The sequence below is a fragment of the Urocitellus parryii genome, chromosome 12, assembly GCF_045843805.1.
Source record: "Urocitellus parryii isolate mUroPar1 chromosome 12, mUroPar1.hap1, whole genome shotgun sequence".
In the NCBI taxonomy this organism is placed as follows: Eukaryota; Metazoa; Chordata; class Mammalia; order Rodentia; family Sciuridae; genus Urocitellus; species Urocitellus parryii.
The window spans coordinates 37666654-37674569 of NC_135542.1; positions in this window are offsets into that span (position 1 = coordinate 37666654).

Here is a 7916-nt window from a genome sequence, read left to right on the forward strand (position 1 = left end):
AACCTGGCCCTGGTGTTCTAGAAAGGCAATACTTGGGTTTCTATTCTGCTTTCAGCTGAGCTTGCCCCTGTCCCACCCATCCACTTTCACATTCTTCTTCAACAACCACTGACCACCACCTTCTCTCCCACATCTTTGGTTCTTGAGGGCTTACTCTTTCTTATTCTACTGTTATTTTAGTATGGGTTAGGGAGGGGAAAAAATAAATAATGCATTTATTCAATCTGGCTGCCCTTTCTCAGTACTAAGGAGCCCAAATGAGGCTAAGAGGGAGCTTCCCTACCCCACAGTCCCCCCCACCTCCCGCCCCACATTCCCAAGTCTCTGCTTCAGTCTGCATCTCAATCTCTGCATCTAGAAAACGAAAGAACAGGACTAGATGAATGTTGTAAACTCTTTCTATTAGGAAATTTTATGTTTCAAAAAAGCAGAACCTGTTTTCCATGACTATTTTATTTATTTATCATTTATTTATTTATGCCCTACCAATCCTTTTGGTCATTGTTTTGAATGTCTCCACCCTTCTCCATAACCAAAGGCTCTGGGCAAGGCTGGCCCCACAGTGTATGCCTGGCAAAGCCCCAGGATTCTGCTCCCAGAAGAATCCTGCTTGGTTTAACCCTCTTGTTAGGATCTTGAAATTCCTACCGATATCTGAACAGTGGTTCCAGAATCTTCATTTTGTGCAAGGTCTCCCAAGTTATGTCACCAAGCCTCACCACTGGGTGGTCTGAAGCCAAAGTCCTCTTTCAAAGACCATGGCCAGAGTCACAGTGTCTGTGAACTCTCCTTCCTAGGCGGGAGGGAGGAGAAAGACCTCAAGACTATAAATGAATAAACCAGCCCCCCCCCGGCCCCCTGCACCCCGCTTAGGTTCTGCAACTTGCCGAGATCCCATCATTCAAGACTTGGGGAGACTCCTGATTTATTTAAGCCACATTCTGAGTATCTCTCTCTCATTTCAGGCTGTTTTGCCCTATTCCATTGGGACTGTGCCTTCACTCCCAGTCAATGTCCTTTGACAAAGCCATGTCGCAGTCAGAGCCCTTTATTCATTCATCCATTCCCTAACTAAGGAAAATTTTATAAAGCAGCTACTCCGTTAGCAGAAAGAGTAAGCTCTTTGAAACAGGCAGAACTGATCCAGATTCCCTCTCGGCTTGCCGTGTGACCTGATTTGACCTCCTGAGCCCCAGTTTCCTTTACTGTTTAATGACCAGATAATGATTACCTCCCAACTTAGTTATGAGATAACTTGGATCAGGGGCCTGGGACAGGGCTGGGTACATAGTAGGGACCTAGCAAGTGTTTATTCTTTTACCTTCTTCTGTAACACCATGCAAATCACAGAGGGGTTCTGCTTCAGCTATGGCCAGGCCAGGCCACAAGCAGGTCTTGGAGCACTCAGAGGATCCCTTTCGGGTTGGGGTGGGAGACACTCAGTACTCTCTTCTCTCCAGCAGGGAGCAAGAGGTTCATATGAATAAGGAGTGTCAAGGATGGTGTTTGTTTCTGGAATATCCCTGTGCTTTGTGATTAGCATTTAATAGGTTCCCAGAAAGCTTTGAAGATAATAATATGTCTACACCTCCCTTTCAACAGATGATCTTGAAGTGATATATTTATGTCAGTAATGAAATTGGGAGGTTCTTGTAAGGAGTCAAGACCTGTTTCTTATCTTTAGAAAACTTAAGGTCTAGTTATGAAAATTAAGCCCACAGAGAGGAGTGGCACAGGAATTTGTCCTTAGAAATGCCTCCTTGACAAAGTTGTTTTGTGGGATGATGGAGTAAATTAAACCTAATGACACATTATGGAATTTGTACCCCATTTTTCAGTTCACAAAGTTTTGAAGAAGCCCTTGCATATCTATTATCACATTTGTACCTTCCCACCTCATAAGGTGGTTTAATAAAGCTACCATCCCTATAGTACAGCAGAGAAACTGAGACTCAGAGATGTCCAGGTCATATAGCCAATGGGTAGTTGTCAGGGCCAGTATTTAAATCTACTCTCTTAATTACAGGGGCTCTGTTCTGTGGCCTCTTTGAGATAGTACCTAGCAATTCTGTACTCCACAGAACCCTTTAAACTTTTAGCTGAGTTGTCCTGGGTTCCAAGGATGGATGTTGGTAGGGCCGGGAGGGACATAAGGAGAAGGAGTTAGAACCAGCTCTAATATGGCCACATCAGCAGATCAGGGTCCCAGCCTGGTTACAAGGTGGCCACATTCCTTGAATTCCCATGACCTGGTCACAGAAGATAATGCAGCTGCTGGGGTGGCTTCATCTGGGGCCAAATCTGTTCCTCTCACCCACTCAAGGCCATCCTGTCATCCTCCCCTTCCTTTCCTGCATCACCAACATTTCATTTGCCTTAGCACACAAGATACTGCCCTAGTTTGCCTCTTAACCCCCTCCATTCACCCACGGCTCCCTTCAGCTATTGCCCAGCTATCGGCTCCTCCTGCAGGGAATTGTGGTCCCTTGCTCTCCACTTTCTTCCTCCTCTCACCTTGCCTTGAGCCCCTCCCGTCAAACTCCTCCTTCCGGCTTGACTGAAATCACTCTGGTCAAGGCCTTGCATTTGCTGAGTCCCATGCTGAGCTCCCAACACCCTTAGGCATTGGACAGTTCTTTCTCCGCACTTTCCTCACTTGGCTTCTGGTCACCACAATCCTCTGTTCTCCTTCTCCAACATCTTTCTTTGATTGTTCTGCCCTGCTTGACTTCTAAGGCTACAGTGTCTTGTGTCCCAGACTTGGGCTCCCTTTTCTCATCTGCCATCAGCTCTCGGTCCCTAGGAGTCTTCTTTCATCCCATGGCTTTAAATCCTCCTTAGACCCTGGTGACTGCTGACTTCGCACCACCAGGCAGAACCTCTCTTCACAATTCCAGTCTCGAGTGTCCGGCTTCCTGTTCAGTAGCTCCCCTAGTATTTCTAATAAACATGTCTTCCTAATAACACATCCCAAATCTTGATATACCTCCAGGCCTGCTCACAGCCCTCTCATAGATGGGCTCCAACCCACACCAGTACGTCATCCTTGATTCTCTTTTTCTCACAGCTACATCCGGTCCATCATTGGCTCTACTTTCAAAATAGATCTGTTCCTCTCGCCCCATATGGTGCCTAGTCCAAGCACCAAGTGCCACCAACTCAAAGCCATGGCAGCCCATTCCCATTCTACCCAGGTCCTCACTGGTCTAGCCTTTACACTGTAGCCTGCATGTGACATTGGAGCATAGACTAGACTATGTCACTCCTCCATTTAAGATCCTTTGATGGGTCTTGCATGGTGGTACATACCTATAATCCCCTGACTGGGGATGCTGAGACAGGGGTATTTCAAGTGCAAGGCCAACCTCAGCAACTTAGCAAGCGCCTTATGGCTAAGGGCTGGGAATGTAGCTCAGTGTTTAAGCACCCTGAGTTCAATCTCCAGTATATATATAAAAAAAATCCTTCAATGACTTCTTTTTTGTAATAATATCTTTATTTTGTTTTTATGTGTTGCTGAGAATTGAACCCAGTGCCTCACTCATGCTAGGTGAGCGCGCTACCACTTGAGCCACATCCTCAGCCCCAACTTCTTAACACATCATAATTAAATCAAAAGCCTAACTGTGGCCTCAGAGGTAATATTCAAAATACCCATATTCAACAAGTGGAGGAATATATATCCATATGTACATTTCTATGTAAGTTAAAATTTACAAATATATTCCTGAGGCTAAGGATATAGCTCAGGGGTAGATGTTTGTGTAACATATGCAAGAGGGCCTTGGGTTCCTTCTCTAGCACTAAATATATATATTCTTTATTACACACACACACACACACACACACACACACGCACACACACACTCATATTCCTTTGTATTTTCTAAGTAAACCAAACTATATCTATTTATATAATAAAACTTCTTACAAAATTATGTAACAGCATTTATCAAATCTATATAATTCCCAAGTTATTTATTAGTTTTCATAAATTATTGGCATGATCTTTTAGCTTCACATGTTCTCACTAATGAAATGACAATGCCACCAGAGCTATGATTTGACAGAGGAAAGCACATTAAACTCCTCCAGTAACATCCCTGTTCAATCAGTAGCCACTTGGTAACTTCTAGTCTAAAAACAGAGAATTTCTATTAATAACAACAATATTGTTTATGATAATGAATCAAACTTCAGCCCCCAGCAATAGAGAACAATTACATTAATTTTTTTCTGATCCCTATGATATCATCTGAGATTGTTACATATTCAACATCTCATTACCGGCTACACGCAGAAGCCTGTTAAGGAATGCCGTGTTTAGTTAGGTGGTCTCCAGTCCTTCCTGACAGAATCTAAACACTGTGGCTAACACTGTGCTTCTACCAGGCGACTTGGTTTTGACCTCTATCTCAGCTACTGCCATAAATTTTAAAAGGCCTCTTTGAGTTTTTTATCTATAAAGTGGACTGATGATGATGATGATGATATTCAAATGAGTTAATCACCTGGCTCAAAAAACAAAAAATGCTAGCTAGGCGTCAACTCTCACTTCATTAATGTTGCTAATGCCCTTGACTCCAAGGTGTGTAGTGGGTTTTAACAAACGTGTCCCCTCAAGTGGAGGCAGATTGCAGTGAGCCACAGTGAGAAGGCTGCGTGTATCCTGAGTCCCTTCCTCCCTCCGTGGCCTCCCCATCACAGGCTGCTCATTATTCCAACCCCAATGATAGGGCTGACCTGGGTGGAGCCCCCACGGGAAAGGTCTGCTTCCCCAGTCTTCCCCCATTCTCTCAGGGCCAAATTCATGAGTTGTAATCCCCACATGCGGGCACAGGGTTGGTGGCCAGGGCAGGGCTTGCTGGCTGGCTGGCTGGCATAAGTGGACCCACCAGGAGACCCTCCTCTCTTCCCTGCCAGGGGCCCATGGTGGTGGCTAAAAGGCAGGACTTGGGGGGATGCCTGGTGTTTGTATTTTAGCAAACAGATCCAGGCTGTCTGGACGTCCTAACTGGACAGGAGCCCTTTAGGCCTGAAGACCACTGGCCATTAGACCTGGGTCCAGAGGCCCCCATCGATGCCTCTCACCCTTTGCCCTCTGGCTACACTGGCCTCCTTTTGTTACTCAGCTCCCCCTGTTCTTGCCTCAGGGCCTTTTCATCTCCCCAGGATCTATTCCCCATGTTCTTTCTCTGCTCCCCCTCCCTTCCCATCTCTGCTCTAATGGCCCTTCTTCCGGAGGGTCTCACTGGTGACCCTATAAAAATTCTCTTCACTTTCCCCACCCCAGCCACCCTGTAATCATCTCTTGATTTATTTTATAGCATTTATCATTCCGTAAAGTGATATTTTATATTGATGTCTTCTACCATCCTGCCATGGTAAATATGGCTACATGCAGATAACAAATACCATAGCAAATATTTTTTTGAAGACATAGAAAACATTGCTGAAGATTTCAAGGAAACAAGTCTTAGAACAAATGACACAGGTCTGCCATTGGAAGTTGTGCTATGCAGGTGGATAAAAAAAAGAAATGCTCCCAACACATCAGTGCTCCTGCAAACTGCTCGATTCCATTTCAATAACTGGATGCAGACAGGACTTCTTGTGAGGAGCCACCAGGGATCACATAAGCTAGGCAGTAAGTAATTTCTCTGATAAAAACAGTATTTTGTGTTAAATTGTGTCTGAGTAACCACTGAAGAAATGTGTGCTTTGACTAGAATAATTAAAGGACTCTGCAGTAAGATGCCAGGAGAGCCCTCCACTGCCTCGTTCTCCAGCAGGAAGTAGCAGCAAAGTTGAAGGCAGAAGGGCACATCCTGCTGCAGAGTGACATGGTGTCATTAATTCCATAAACACAAGGCCATGCAGACATGGTGGGATCATTGCCGTCATCTGGAATGAGCTGGTGAATGTCCATGAAAGTCCTCTGCTCCCCACAGAAGGCTGGTGGATATCTCATGGCAAAGTGCTTCCAGGACATGTTAGACCCACGGATGAGTTAAGTTACCCACCTTCTTTCTTTTTAAACAGGAAGGGAAGCAGCCCTGGGATGAAGAGAGATGTCAGTATGGCAGACCTTCTGGAATTTTGAATGCACTTGATTTGTCCCTTTGGGGTAAAGGAGAAGTTTTACCAAAGTGAGCAGAAGGCCAGGAGTGCCAACTGGCTTTATCTTTCTATCTGTGGCTATGAAGACCGACGGGCCCCTGATGCTGCCAGCAGTTTCCTGGATTTCTGATTCACCTCTCTTGTTTCCAAGAGATTTTATACCTCTGACGCCTCTTCAGGCTCACAGAATCCCGCCGACCCCCACCCTCAGCTAGGACTTGCTTCACTGGCAGCAATCAGAAGAGACCTTCCACCCGGCCTCCGGGCGGCCTCTGCCTCGCTCTCCCCTTTCCTGGCCCTGCTGCAGATGAACAGCTGTGCCGGAATCCCCATCCTCTGCCAGCTCAATGACAGCCCTGAAACCCTTGCCTCTCTCTCCTGCATCTTCCCTTTCTCCCTCCAAAGGCTTGTTTCTATCAGCTGACAAACATCTTGAACAAGCAAGCCTAGAAAATAATGAGAGTCTCTTCTCACTTTACATCATCTATAGGCAACGGCTTCTCTGTTTGCAACCAAGCCCTTCGTAGAGTGGCCCACGCTCTCCTCCCCTCTGTCTTTTTGATCACATTCTCTTCAGCTTTCATTCACAACACTCCACTGAAGCTGCTCTTATCTGGGTCACTAGTGACGCTCATGTCCGGGTCTGGTGACCGGTGCCCATCTTCCTCTTACTGCGTCCTCAGGATTGTGGGAAGGGTGATGGCTTCCTGCTTTTGTGCATGGTTTCTTCGCTTGGCTTCCAGGACACCTTGTGCTACTGGTTTCACTTCTACCTCTTGGGCTCCTTTACTGGTCTCAGTCCCCCGACCTTTTTCTTTATGGACACCCACAGCCTCAGTAATCTTGTCCAGGTTCTTGACTCTCAAGTTTATAGCTCCAGTTGTGCCATTTTCCCTGAACATCAAACCATCTATTACCACGGTATTCAACACCTCCACCTGGGCCTGGGATAGGCGTCACTTACTTCAGCATATCTCAGACTGGGATCTTGTGTCTCTTTCTAAACTCTTGCATACCCACACATGGTCTTCCTGTCCAGTAAAGGCCAGCTGCCTTTTTACAGTGGGTCAAACCCAGATTTTGTAGTCATCCCCAACTCGTCTCTTTTACAGCCCACATCCAAATCACCAGGAAAGACTTTTTGCTTATACTTTTTCTTTTGCGGTTCTGGGGATCAAACCCAGGGCCTTGTGCATGTTGGGCAAGCTTTCTGACACTGAGCTACAGAGCTACACCACCAGCCCCTGCCTGTGCCTTTGAAATATACCCAGAAGTTGTCCCCTTCTCATCAGCGTCACCACCACAGTCACCTGCCAGCATCCACATCTAGACTGTTTTAGGACCCTCCTAAGGGATCTCCTGTTCCCCTTGCTTCCTTACAACCTCTTCTCCACCCACCCAGAGGCAGCCTTCTGAAATGTAAGCCAGGTCCTGTCAGTCCCCTGCTTTCTGACTCACTGAGAATAAAACCTGGAGGCCTTATTATAGGCTACCAGGCCTCTTCCAGCTCAGGGCCCAGCCCTATCACCTTTGCCTCTCCAAAACCTCTCTCTTATTAAAGGCCACCTTCCCATCTCAAGGTCTTTGTACTATGGCTGGATCCCCCACTGCTTAAGGTCCTCTCAAATGTCACCTCTGATCAGAGGAGTGTCCCCAGGCGGCTTGTCTACCGTAGCAGCCCTCACCCCCTGCCTCCCACATCTATTCTCCACTTTGTATCCTGCTTAATTTTTCTTCACAACAGTTTTTTCTCCAAAGTATTTTGTAAATATGTACTTATGTATTTATTGTGTCTC